Source organism: Dendrobates tinctorius, unplaced genomic scaffold, assembly GCF_039654945.1.
Source record: "Dendrobates tinctorius isolate UK_male_01 unplaced genomic scaffold, ASM3965494v1 ptg000197l, whole genome shotgun sequence".
Classification (NCBI taxonomy): Eukaryota; Metazoa; Chordata; class Amphibia; order Anura; family Dendrobatidae; genus Dendrobates; species Dendrobates tinctorius.
Window position 1 is genome coordinate 1,464,344 of NW_027361864.1, and position 15,214 is coordinate 1,479,557.

Below are 15,214 nucleotides of genomic sequence, written 5' to 3' on the forward strand. Positions count from 1 at the left end.
TCTGGTCTTTTGCTTCCCTTCCCATGTTGTTCTAGTTTAAAGCTCTCCTTACCATTGGCACAGCCTAGAGACTACTCTGAGAGACCGCGGACTGTTGTGGATAGTGCACATGCTTGCGACCCGTGACCGGCACCATTCCTGGGACATTCATCCAGAGGATTGTTTCCACGTTACAGCACAGTAAAGACAAAGAGGACTGAATCCTTCCGTACTGTTGGGTGGCAGTGCTATTCCTTCCTGTGAAACAGAGCCAGAGACTTTGTGTACCATTTGCGATGCCACCGGGAGATATTCCAGCCTTCCTACTGCCAGAACTTCAACCGATAAGTTCACTTTTTATTTTGCATGTTCTTGTTACCCTTTTTCATTGCCTCCCTGCAAGGAGTATTGCTGTGATTGATTGGTTAGTAAACACTGTTAACCCCTTCTCTGTCTCCAGTTACTCACTGCATCAGACGAACTGCTTCCTCCTCTTACAACAGCACACGTGCACAAGGGGTGGTAAGGTACACAGCAACATACCATACACAAATGACCTTAGCGCACCGATGCGAGCTCCAGGGAATCTTTTATACGTTCCTGTTCAAGTCCATTCAGACAGGACCTTGCTCGTGGACCAATCCAGAACTGGCAAGTCACCCGAGCAGCTGACAACCGACCATCAATGAGTGGTCGCCACCTCACGAGCCAGCTCAGTAGGGTGTTTTCTGGACTTAGCCTCTGGAATGCTTGATCGCCGCTGCCTATTGCTAGTTGCTATAGCTTTGGCTGGAGAGCGAGCAGTAGCTAAGCAGACAGCATGTGGTCCATTCACAGTAGCCGTAATTCTGGACCATATAATCCTCACTCTGATCCACCTTCCACCCACCATAATGAGTGCTTGGAGACAAGTTATCCCACACTTGGACACGCCGAAGAGCTGTTTTCATTTCCAGCCACGATCACAAAAAAGTGACAGTGGGAAAATGCAATTCCATGGTGATGATAAGACATAATTGCCAGCAAGTGGTCTTGTTACCTCAGCAGTAGGACAAGGGTGTGGAAGTGGAAGACGAGGTGGTGGATGATGAAGTCACTGACCCAACCTGGGAAGGTGACATGCAGAGTGAGGACAGTAGCGCACAGGGGGAGGGATCCACAGCACCACAGCAGGCAGAAAAAGGCAGTGGGGTGGCTAGAGACACAAGATGGGCAACTGATCCCCAGAACACCAACACGGGTGAAGTTGCAAAGCCAAGGTTTAGGTGTTCATGAGTCTTGGTCTTTTTAAGGATAGTCCAGTTAACCCCAAAAACGTCATTTGCAACATCTGGCAGCGTCAGCAAGAGCAGCACCCGACTACTTAGGACAAATGCCATTGTCAAGAAAGAGTGTCTGCTGGTGGCACCACTGCCTCTTCCCCTGTTCTATGTGCATGCCAATCCCCTGTCCATGATGTAGGCGAAAATGCCTCCCACCCTGCACCTGTCATTGTACACTTGCAACCACCATCAGCACCCATGTCCACATCCTTGTCCCAACGCAACATTCAGTTGTCCCTACCCCAATCCTTGGAGTGCAACGTAAATACGAAGCCGTCCACCCAAAGGCTACAATGCTAAACAACACATTTCCAGTCTGCTTGCCCAGAAAATGTTGCTGTTTAGGCTTGTAGAGACAGAACCTTTCCGCAACATCATGGCGGCGGCCGTCCCTCCGTACTTGATCCTCACCCGCCACTATTTCTCCCGGTGTTAAGTCCCCACCTTATACAAGCATGTGTCCCATAACATCAGCCATGCCCTGACCAACTCTGTGACTGGGAAGGTCCACTTAACCACAGACACCTGGACAAGTGCTTGTGGCCAGGGACATTACATTTCCCTAACAGCACACTGGGTCAACATTGTGGAAATTGGGAACCAGTCGGACCCTGGGATGGAAGACATGCTACCGACACTGAGGATTGCGGGCCAAGTGGCAACAAGCTGTGCTGAAGCTAATATGCTTAAGTGACAAACCACACACCACCCCGGGAGTTGTTAAAAGGTCTAACAGATCAGACTAATCTGTGAACCTACAATAAGACACAGTCATGTGTGATAATGGCCGACACCTGGTGGCAGCTCTGAAGCTTGGTATCCTCGCTCATGTACCATGCTTGGCCTACATTCTCAACTTAGTAGCTCAACGGTTTCTCAAAACCTACCCCAATTTGCCTGAGCTACTTGTGGAAGTACGTGTACCCATTTCTGTAAGTCTGCTACAGCTAACGCCACCGTGGCATCACTGCAGAAGCGTTTGCAACCGGCTTTATGTGCCATATAACCATGCTTTGGATATAAATGTTACATATTTTTGCAAGGCTTTGTGAGCAGCAGAGGGCAGTATTTGAAAACCAGCTGCACCATGCACATCAGTATTCCATTCAGACTCTGCACGTTAAAGCTGATGAGTGGGCATGGATGTCTGACATCGGTTCTCAAAAACTTTGAGGACTCAACCAAGATGGTGAGTGGTGATGACACCAAAATCGATGTCACCATCCCGCTTCTGTCTATTGAAATGCTAGCTGTTCTCTATTAAAGAGTAGGCTTTGCAGGTGCAGCAAGTTGAAATGAAGCAAGAAACTATACTGGGTGATGCTACACAGCCCAGCCTCATCTCATCTTCTCAACGTGGATTAGGTGATAATGAGGAGGAACAGGAGCTGGTTGCTGCGCTACAGACGGTAGTTCTCCAACTTCATCCTGTCTGTCATCTGTTCAAAGTGGATGGCCTGAAAAGGAGGAGAGGGAAGGTGAGGAGAAGAGTGAGGAGCAGGATGAGGAGGACAAAATGGACAGCCACCCTCTTGGTTGAGACAGGGAAGTCTTCGCTGTTGGCAGTCTGGCACACATGGCTGAATTTATGTTCCGCTGCCTTTCTCGCGACCCTTTCGTTGTATGTATTGTGGCCAACACTAATTACTGGTTGGTCACACTAAGAAAGACAACTTTACAGCTCTCCTTCACATGACAGTGAGGTCTAATAAAATGCGACAGTAAGAGAAGACCCTAGTTGAAGAATAACTTAAAAAAAATTATCTGACAATGCTGGCGGCAGAGGTCCCAGTTCTTTGGACAACCAAGGAGTGGAGACTACGGAGACACTCACCAGAGGCAGCAGAGGCAGTGGAACACTCTAAAAGGTCTGGGACAGTTTTCTCAAAACCTTCCAGCGCCCAGGCCCTGATGGACGGGTTACTCTGCCAAGGAGAGAAAGGTTTTGGAAGATACTGACGGAGTACCTTGCCAAACATACCAGCATCACTGTGATTCCTCTGTGCCTTACAACTATTGGTTATCCAAGCTAGATACGTGGTACGCAGGTGAACGCATGCATTGGAGGTCCTTGTCTGCCCTGCAATCGTTTTGTCAGAGCGGGTTTTTAATGCTGCTGGGAGTATTATAACCGATAGGCGCATCCGCCTGTCATCTGAAAATGCTGACAGGCTGACTCTTATCAAAATGAACAAGGGCTGGATTAACCCAGACATCTTTACAACACCAGATGACAGCAGTGGAACATAAACTCAAATCCAGATTTTTTTCTGGTCTTTTCTCATGCACCCCTTGCCACCCAAACATGGGCATACACTTCAGGATTCTGTCTTTTCTGTCTCGTCCTCCTCCTTCTCTTCCTATCAACAGGATGATCATGCTCCCCTGGCTATCAATTTTTTAAGGGTGTTTATGATACCTGCATGAACAAATTTTAGAGGCCTACCTGTAACTTTCTTTTATATACATATGTATACCCCACAGGGGTAAATGTTTTTCAGCCCATGCGCTTACTGCTGTGGCATGACCAGTCTAGGATACTCACATCTTAATAATGGGAAAAAAATGTTTTCTGAGGCCCTCTACTATGACTCCTCAAAGGGGTATTGTAATGCCTCTTTCTTATTTTTGTCATCCCTTGTACTTACTGCATACACTTTACCAGGGTAGGAGAACCACTTCTTAGTAATGGAAAAAATGCTTTTCTGTGGATCCACCTTCTAGTTGAGGGAAAAAATTTTAAAACCAAAAGATGGGTTCTATTAGTATATGATCCAATGCCTTGCTGTGGGCTGTCAGATGGTCGTCACATAGAGAGTTGTCACATTGCATGCAGGATTTTACAGCTGGGACAGGAGAGTTTGTACAGTAAGTACAGAAGATCCTGATATCCTCCATATCATGCTGAGTAGATGCAAAACGCTCCACTATATACCCCAGCAGGGTTGATGAAATAACAGTCCTTGATGCTGCTACATTAAATCAAATGCTTTTTTGCAGGGCTAAATCAAGGAGATTCTATTCTGTCATAATAATACCTCTCTCATCTGCAATTCATGTAGGGTGTGGTGTGTCAGTAGGTATAGCATATGATAGGCATCTAATTGCAAGCCTTGCTACGGTTCTTTTTCATGCACTTAATGACCAATTCATGATTATTATGGTCATCTGTAATCAGAAATTCATCAAAGCTGGCCGTGCTACTTGCGTTACACCACATTTTGTTTCTGTCATGTACAAGAAAAATAAAGTATCAGATCCGATTCAAATCTTTATTTATATTCTACAATAATACCACTCTTATCTGCAATTCGTCAATGATGAGGTGAGGCAGTAGGAATAGCGTATGACAGGCATCTAGTCAGGAATTATTGCCTTATAAATTGTAAGCTACTATTTTTTTCATGCACTCATTGACCGATTCATGTTTTTTATGGAGTTCTATGCTCAGAAATTCATCAAAGCAGGCAAAATTAAATGATTTAATGTGTCCATTCACAGTTTCTCTGTAGCATCTGTATGTAAAAGGTAGCGTGGGAGACTTTACACTAGTGGAGCAGGAATTACCACTTCTGAACTTTCCAGTGCTTTGTTTCCATTTATTTCTGGCTGGTTCTTGAAGTATGTTTGGGGTCATTGTCCTGCTGGACACAGGTAGCAAAACAACCCCAAAATATCTTTGAACCTCCACCATATATGACTGTAACTACTGTGTTCTTTCATTCCATTCCATTTGCACTAAACCGTAGAATTACTGTATGTCTATAAGACAGCTGCTGGCCCTCTAACAATAGAAAGGGCTGCCTGATGGTCCTCTACAAATAATGATGGCAGGTTGATGGCCCTGCAAAAAAAAATACTTTCAATGTGTTTGACCATATTCTCACACACCACACAGCCAAATAAGACATTAAAATGATAAAACTATATTTCCTGTGGAATGTTTTTTCACCCTTGAAAGCAATGCAAGCATGCAAAAACACTGAAAGTGAATTATGCCCAAAGTGAAGGAGCATTTTTTCTCTTACTTATTTTGCCTTATATATAAGTAATTATCCTGGAAATAAATGTTTCTTAACCTCTTAGTGACAGAGCCATTTTGGTACTTAATGAGTGACCAAGCCAATTTTTATAATTCTGACCACTGTCACTTTTTGAGGTCACAGTTGTGGAACACTTTAACGTATCCCACTGATTCTGAGAATGTTTTTTCATGACACATTGTACTTCATGTTAGTGGTAAAATTTCTTCAATATAACTTGTGTTTATGAAAAATGCAAATTTGGCAAAAATGTTGAAAAGTTTGCAATTTTGCAATTTTCAGCCTTTTCATTTTTGTACACTTCAATCAGAGAGTGGTTTCACACAAACTAAGTAATAAATAACATTTCCCACATGTCTACTTTACATTTCCACAATTTTGGAAACATTTTTTTTTGTTAGGACGTTATAAGGGTTAAAAGTTGACCAGTGATTTCTCATTTTTGCAACAAAATTTACAAAACCATTTTTTTAGGGAACATCTCACATTTGAAGTGAGTTTGGGGACAATGTAACAGAAAATACCCAAAAATGGCACCATTCTAAACACTGCACCCCTCAAGGTGCACAAAATCACATTCAAGAAGTTTATTAACCCTTCAGGTTCTTCACAAAAACTAAAGCAATGTGGAAGGAAGAAATGAACATTTTACTTTTTTCACAAAAAATTTACTTTGGAACCAATTTTTTTTTTATTTTCACAATTTCTCCTGAGTATGCCAATACCCCATATGTGGGGAAAAGCCACTGTTTAGGTGTATGGCAGTGCTCAGAAGGGAGGGAGCACCATTTGACTTTTTTAACGCAAAATTGGCTGGAATCAATGGTGTCATCATGTCGCGTTTGGAGACCATCTGATGTACCTAAACAGTGGAATGCCCCTATTCTAACTCCAACCCTAACCCCAACACACACTTAACCCTAATCCCAACCTTAGCCATAAACACAACCATAACCCCAACACACCCCTAACCCTAATCCCAACCCTAACCATAACCCTAACCAAAAAACTAACCCTAACACACCCCTAAACCCTAATCCCAACCATAACCACGAAGCTAATCCTAGCCCAACCCTAACCCTAACTTTAGCCCAACCCTAAACCTAACTTTAGCCCAACCCTAACCCTAACTTTAGCCCGACTCACTTTAGCCAAACTCACTTTAGCCCAACCCTAACTTTAGCACAACTCTAACCCAAACTTTAGCCGAACCCTAACCCTAACTTTAGCCCAACTCACTTTAGCCCAACTTTAACCCTTATGGAAAAATGGAGATAAAAACATTTTTTTATGTTACTATTTTTACCAAACTAAGGGGGTGATAAAGGAGGGGTGGATTTACAATTTTTTTTATTTTTATCACTGTCATAGGGTCTACCACAGTGTTGAAAATGAACCAATAGGAAAAGTTTCCTATTGTTGCTGAATGCCGGCAGGCAGATCTTGGCATCTTGGCACTACGCATGCGCCCACCATTTTCTCCCAGAAGATGATGCCGGTGGCCAGGGGAACTTCACAAGGGGATGCAGGGAGTCCGGAGGTAATGGGGGGGGATCGGGTGACGTTATTTCTCTATTCTCTGATGTGCGATCACATCACACAGGAGAGAGAATTTAAATGGGAAATCTGTTTTTTTTGTGGTCGCCGTTATACCATTATTAATTGCGATCGTAACACTGAAGTTGGTAAAAAACGACCTGAATCATGTTTTCTGGGGTCTCAGGTACCCCCGGTAGCCGAAACCCCGGAGAAATTCTGACTCTGGGGGTGCTGCATACTTATTTCTCAGCACCGTTAAAAAGCGCTGCTGAGTCATAAGTACCCTTAACTCCCGCCGTTAAAAGGTGTATCGGCGGTCATTAAGGGATTAACATGTTTTCCAGTAAAATCCATTTTAAGTGCGACTTTGTATGTTTTATTGTCAGTCCGTAAAAGTGGCGTAATACTCTGACAACATTATTCCCAGCAGCGACCTGGGATTCAGAAATGCTTCCAGGGGTCTTCCCCATGCTGTTCCCATGTCATTTCAGTGCTGTTTGCAATTCTTAGATCCGCTCCAGATGCTTGAACTTCCCATTGACTTCCATCATACTCGTTTACTTTGTCAAGCACTTGTTCATCACTAACCACCACGTGAAACCATGAAGGTCCTGCCTCTGGATTATGCATAGCCTTTTGCATAACTACTGCTATCTACTGAATATTCTTATCTTCAAGTTGTTCAGTAAAGAAAAGTTTCATTTTGAACTCTAATCTCCCTCATTCATCTTTATTCCATACGGTCCTGGCCTGACATTTTAAGCAGCAGGATGCACCTCGGTCACAGCTGATGTCTCACATGATACATCACAGTGGAGCACAGTTCGAATGGCATAGCTGATTTCGATCTCTAGAGTCACTGGGTATGTCTCTCGTCTGATGATTGTGTAAGTTCTTGTGGTCCCCTTATTTATTTTTGGGCCAATTTAAAGCTTTTCAATATTGAGATTTGTGTCAATTTATTCACTGTAAATCAAAATCAAATATTAGGGGAAAATTCTGCAAAGTTCGTCTACACTCATGTCTAATTGAGAAGACATGTGAGCTACTTTATCTACATTTTCCTGTAGGATTTCAGGGACATGCTTTGGATTTGCTTTATGGCAAAGTGAAGTTGACCTTGACGTTGTCCTAATTAATACCCAGGGAAAACAAACAACTAGAAAACATGCATGCTATGGATCAGACTTGTAACAAAGCATCTGGCTGCAGCATCTGATCATATCCGCTCAGTAAATATCTAATTTAATCATAAATGTGAAAATCTGATTCAGTCTTTATTCTGTTCTAGTATGACTAACACGACAAAGCATGTCCTCACCAACTAAGGTCATGCAAACTCCTTACACAACAATATCAAGTGGACCAAGCATGCCGAGCAAACCCAACACAGTCCAAGACTATAATTATTCTGCTGATTGCAGGCGAGACCACAAACATGTTTGCCGGATTTATTACAGCTACAGTAAGGACAGGATCTAATTTACTGAGTGCTTATGCTGATACTTATACTGATACGTATTCTGCTAAGTTTTTTAGAGTGTTAAAATATTGGTCAGGCAGGGGCAGACACTGACAGCTTGGGGCCCCTGTGCAAGAAATGTGTCTGGGCCCCTGTCCTTTTATGGCGTCAAAGCTACATGTGTATATATATAGAGAGAGATATTATATAGCAGGGGTCTCAAACTCGGCAGAGTAAATAGGCCGCACATAAAAAATATTCAAGCTGGCGGGCCGCATTCCTTTCAAATTTAATACAGTCACAATTGATAGCGGTATCTAAGGGGTTAAACGGCCGCGATCAGTGCTAATACCGATCGTGGCCATTCAAATAGGTTGTCAGCTGCGATGTACAGCTTACCTCAGCGGATGATAGTGTCGGCTCCGCATGTGAGCCGGCGCTATCATCTCACTGTACACGCACTGCCAAAGTCACCTGCAAAATCCAGCAATGGGGGGAAAGTCATGCCTCTCCTCTCTGCACGCTGGCGTGATGTCATTACACAGCGCCAGAGGGATGTCATCACGCAGGGCCACAGCCTCTACGGAGCGGGGCACTCCTCCTCTCTTCTAGCGTGAGCAGTGGTGAAATTACATAGTTATGGGCCCTGGTGCGAACTTTCAAATGGGGCCCACCCCATGCCAAAATGCACACACATCTCCGCTCAGCACACCTTGTACACACGCAGCTCTGCTCCACACACCTCGTACACACGTGGCTCTGCACACCTCATACACGCGCAGCTCCGCTCCATACACTTCATACACACACGACTCCGCCCCGCACACATATGGCTCTGCTCCCTACACCTCGGTCCTTGTACACATATGGCTCTGCTCCATACACCTCATACACACGCGGCTCTGCTCCGTACACCTCATACACACGCGGCTCCCCTCCGTACACCTCATACACACGCGGCTCCCCTCCGTACACCTCGTACACACGCGGCTCCGCTCCGTACACCTCGTACACACGCGGCTCCTCTCCATACACCTCGTACACACGCGGCTCCGCTCCGTACACCTCGTACACACGTGGCTCCGCTCCGTTTACCTTGTACACACACGGCTCCGCTCTGTACACCTCGTATAAACATGGCTCCCCTCCATATACCCCGTACACACTCAGCTCCGCTCTGTACACCTCGTACACACGTGGCTCTGCTCTGTACACCTCGTACACATGCGGCTCCGCTCCGTACACCTAAGTCTTGGTACACACGCGGCTCCGGTCCGTACACCTCGTACACACACGGCTCCTCTCCGTACACCTCATACACACACAGCTCTGCTACATCCACCTTGTAAACCCCTCCTGACCCCACATAGAAACTTACCCCGCACCATGACAACCAGCACAAAGACAGCAGTGTTCTGCATACACTGAGGTCCCTGATCATGTGACCCCCTGACTACTCACCCTCCTGTGACCTCATCACAGGTCCTGTGCACACAGAACACACAGCCATTGCGCGCTCCTGGATGGCTGCGTGCCTTCCCCCTTCTACCTGCCTCAGGGGGTGAGACATTTGGTGCACCGTGGGCCGCAGATGACTGCCTCAGGGGCCGCATGCGGCCCGCGGGCCGCGTGTTTGAGACCTCTGTTATATAGCCACACACTCATACATGTATATATATTACATAGTCTCCTTTATTATGTATATTGCTGTCCCTTACACAGTTCCCTCCCTTGTTATGTACAGTACCATCCCTTACATATTGAATTATATAGAGCCCTGTTTTTTATTACATACTGTTCTGTCTTGTTAGCTGTATAATGCAATGATGGCTGATGAAGCAAGGGAAAGCTTCCTTTCTAATGGAGGAGCTGATGGACTGGTAGTTTGGTCACCGGCTCTTCGATCAGTAGTTATTTTATATCTAAAAAGAGAGGACTATGTAATAAAAGAGGGCACTGTAAATAACAAAATTAACAAGAATACACTATGTAAGAGACGGCACTATACATAACAGCAGAGGAAGCTATATATAATAAGGGACGGCACCATATATAACTAGAGAGGATGGTACAAAATAAGGGACGTGTTATACATAATAGAAGATGAAACTATGTAACTAAGGATGGTGTTATACAGAATTAGTGAGTACACTATATATTAAGGGACTGTGTTAGACATAGTGAGTACACTATATACTAAGGGACTGTGTTAGACATAATAAGCGATAATAATGTCTTCCTCCACCTCCCCCTGTTCCTAAGGCCATTATAAGTCCCCCTTCCTCCCATCCCAATCCCCCACACCCCTCATTGTCCTCCTCCCCTCGCATCCCATTATTGTCCTCTCCCCCACCCCATCATTGCCCTCTTCACCACCTCCATCATTTTCTTCTCCCCACCACTATCTTTGCTTTCTCCCTCACCACTCCCATCATTGCCCATTCCACCACCTCCATCATTTCCTCCTCCTCTACCACCATTATTGCCCTTTCCACCACCGCCATCATTGTATTCTCCCCCACCACCCCATAATCATTTAATTTTCCCCCACCACCCCATCATTGCCCTCTCTATCACTCCATCATTGCCTGCTCCATCACCCTATCATTGCCTTCTCCCCATGACACCCATCATTGCCTGCTCCATCACCCCATCATTGCCTGCTCCATCACCCCATCATTGCCTGCTCCATCACCCCATCACTCCCATCATTGCCTGCTCCATCACCCCATCACTCCCATCATTGCCTGCTCAATCACCCCATCACTCCCATCATTGCCTTCTCCCCATCACTCCCATCATTGCCTGCTCCATTACCCCATCACTCCCATCATTGCCTTCACCCCATCACTCCCATCATTGCCTTATCCATCACCCCATCACTGCATTCTCCCCATCACTCCCATCATTGCCTTCACCCCATCACTCCCATCATTGCCTTCACCCCATCACTCCCATCATTGCTTTCTCCCCATCACTCCCATCATTGCCTGCTCCATCACCCCCATGATTGTCTGCTCCATCATCCCATCACTCCCATCATTGCCTTCTCCCCATCACTGCCTTCTCCATCACCCTATCACTGCCCTCTCCCCATCACTCCCATCATTGCCTACTCCCATCATTGCCTGCTCCATCACCCCATCACTCCCATCATTGCCTGCTCAATCACCCCATCACTCCCATCATTGTCTTCTCCCCACCACTCCCATCATTGCCTGCTCCATTACCCCATCACTCCCATCATTGCCTTCACCCCATCACTCCCATCATTGCCTTATCCATTACCCCATCACTGCATTCTCCCCATCACTCCCATCATTGCCTGCTCCATCACCCCATCACTCCCATCATTGCCTTCTCCCCATCACTTCCATCATTGCCTGCTCCATCACCCCATCACTCCCATCATTGCCTTCTCCCCATCACTCCCTTCTCCCCATCATTGCCTTCTCCATCACCCCATCACTGCCTTCTCTTTCTCACTCCCATCATTGCCTTCTCCCCATCACTCCCATGATCCCATCAATGCCTTCTCTCTATCACCCCCACCATGGCCTTCTCCCATTACCCCCTCATGGCCTTCTCCCATTACCCCCTCATGGCCTTCTCCCATCACCCCAGGCATCATGGTCTTCTCCTCATGTCCCCATCTCCTGCAGGTCCAGGCTCCACCAACACACACAGACACACACACACACACAGACATACACACATACATACAAACATACATACACACACATACAGACATACATACTGTGATGCAGTGACCACTGTGACAGCTAGGGAGTGCTGTATGGGTCATGCACTCAGGCATTTCCATTGTGGTCATGGAGGTAGGATGAACGCCAGGATGGTAAATGACCGTTATGTATCCCAGGGTGGATGGCCCTGGCATGGAAGTTTGAACATGTGCTAATCAGCAGAGGTACTGCTGAGGTTTTGTTACAGTGTATCAGGGACGGGTGGGACCAGTCACCTACAAAACCACCCAGGGGCGTGTGTCTAAACGCCCATAGTAAGCCTGTATATATGTGTGTATGGCTGGGTATCTGAGATAAGACCTGCAATGAGGTCATAGCCATGTGAACCAGTGGGCGTGGCTACGGACCATATAAGGTGACCAGGGTAGCGTGCCTGGATCTGATTGGTCCGTGTGGAAAGTCCCGGAAGGCCGACATGCTAGAAGGTGTGCTGCCTTCCTGAAGCGCACATGCGGAGGCCGCTGACTGGGTATGGCCTGTGTATTTTGGCTTGTGTGTGTGGGACAGTCCCCAGGAGGGAATGGACATCCTAAATAAGAAGCAACTAAGAGGTAATCCCAGACAGGGGAAAATAACTGTGAGGCTATAGAGCCTGATTGCTGGACAAAGCACAACCTGTGTGACCACAGGGCTGAGAGAGCGGAGCTCTACATAAACACTCTTCTGTTGTGATATAAGACTGCTGCTGTTTATGGTTTATGCCATCTAATAATAAATCTAATAATAAACCACATGGACTGATTTATGAGAAAAACCCGTGCCGGACCTTGTTAATCTGCTGCCAAGTGAGTGTTCCCCAATACACTCAATGAGCGCTACCTTACAATACATACCTACACACACACAGACATACACACATACATACACACAGACATACATACACACACACAGACATACATACACACACACACACACACACACACATACATAAACACATACATACACACACACACACCACCTCTGTCCTCTCACCTGTCCGCAGCATCGACCGTGCTTCCTTGCTCTGACACAGTAGTGGCCGCTGAATGTCATTCAGTGGCACGCTCCTCTCTGTGTCAGAGACAGGAAGCGCAGGCGCCGGGCAGGGAGCAGGATGGATCCTTGCAGCTCTGCTCTTGCTATTTTCTCTTGCAGGCAGTGGAGCTGCTTGGATCGCTCCCTGCCTGCCGCTGCACATGAGGGCAATCAGGCCAGTTGCCCCCGGAGCCTCAGGCCAAGAGAAACCGGCCAGATTGCCCTCATCATTAGCTGCCTTGAACGGCCTCCTGGAGGCTCTGGGCCCCTGTGCAGTCGCATCTGTTGAACCGGCGGTATGTCCGCCCACAAGGATTAGATGGGTTGAATAGTTTGAACAGCCTCTTTCCACATGTCCACACATATGTGGACATAATACTTAGGGATTAATTATCATGAATCCCATCTATTTTCTGGAACAGAGAAAGTCTCAAAGAGACGGGGTGTGTTTGTAGTTAATGAACTGATTCCTGAAACAGAAGGTGACACATCACTGTCCCTTTTAGACAATACTATAGCTACAATAATACAGATTTTGGACAAAACAGAATGACCTTTATAATGACACAAATGTAATAGTACACCCTATGGACAAATCTACAACTGTTGCAATACTGCCCTATGTACAACAAAATAACTTCTAAATACTGCCCCATATAAAACAATATAACTATATATATATTTAAATATAACTATAATACTGCTCCTATGTGCAAGAACATAACTACTATAAAACTGCCCCTTACGTACAAAAATATAACTACTATAATACTGCTTCCTATGAACAAGAATATAACTACTATAATACTGCCTCCTATATACAAGAATATAACTATTACAATACTGCCTCCTATGTACAAGAATATAACTACTATAATACTTCCCCTATGTTCAAGAATATATCTACTATAATACTGCTCCCTATGTACAAGAATATAACTAATACAATACAGCCCCTATGTACAAGAATATCACTACTATAATACTGCCTGTCATGTCAGACACTGTTTGCACCAGGGTGTCCGGCAGACAGCGGTAATACCCTATCCTACCACTTGGTTCTCAGCGGCGCTGTTGGTCTTCTGATACGGCTTGGATTGGGTTAACCAGGTTGTCATTCTGGCTGAGGGCTTAGCCACGCCCTCTGTCTTTAAATTGTCCTGCGTGACTATGGGCGTCGCTGACTATAGCTCTTACTTTGTGCTAGCGATACCGGTCTGGAGTGGTGGTCTAAGGAGCATATGGTTTCTGGTGTAGTATATGCCGTCTTTGCCATTTTGTCTCCCTGTGTTGTATTTTTTGGTTGCCCTTGCACATTATTGTATTCTCCTGTGTGTACGCAGTGTGGTGCGTTTCCTTTATCCCTGTCCATACTTATTTGTGGGGTCTGGTGTTTGGTCTCCTCACTGGGTGGAGGGTGGTGGGTTCAGCTTAGGGCTGGACAGGAGACAAGGACAGGGTGGAGGCCCAGGCAGGCACACCTTCAGTGTAAACCCTGGGTAGAGGGACAGACAGGGTTTCCCCTAGTCTGAGGGACACCGCAGGGGCCCCGGGGTTTCAGCCTAAAGTTACCTAGGCTTCCTATGACACTGTGTTGTGAGTTCATTTTCCCCTTCACCATCGATGTCTGATGAACTCCCTCTTCTGGTGAAGGAAGGTAGTGAGGCTGATTACCAAACACCTGATCTGGTAGATGATGACTGGGTAACAGGAACTGCTGACTGGACTTAAGGCAGCCGACGCCCTTCTGAGTCGCTGTTGATTTCTCTACTGGATTCTTGGAGACCAGTCTGATTCCTGCTTCCCAAAGATAAGTTTTTGCTCTGCTATTGAACTTATTAGTTTTGTTTTGTTTACCTTGTTTTTTGGAGTTCAGCCATCCCCGGTCGGGGGTGTGCTGAGTTCCATTTTTGTCTCTGATCAGTTTGTTTCTTTGCTCTGTCTTCAGAATTTACCTGAGTGCTGATATAGTCATTTTGAAGTCCTAGTGACTTCAGGGCCTGTTTTTCCTATCAGACGGTTGGGACATTTTTTGGTAGGGTTTTTGCGGATTGCAGACAGCAGCTTTTCTATCCTTTCCTTCTTAGTTAG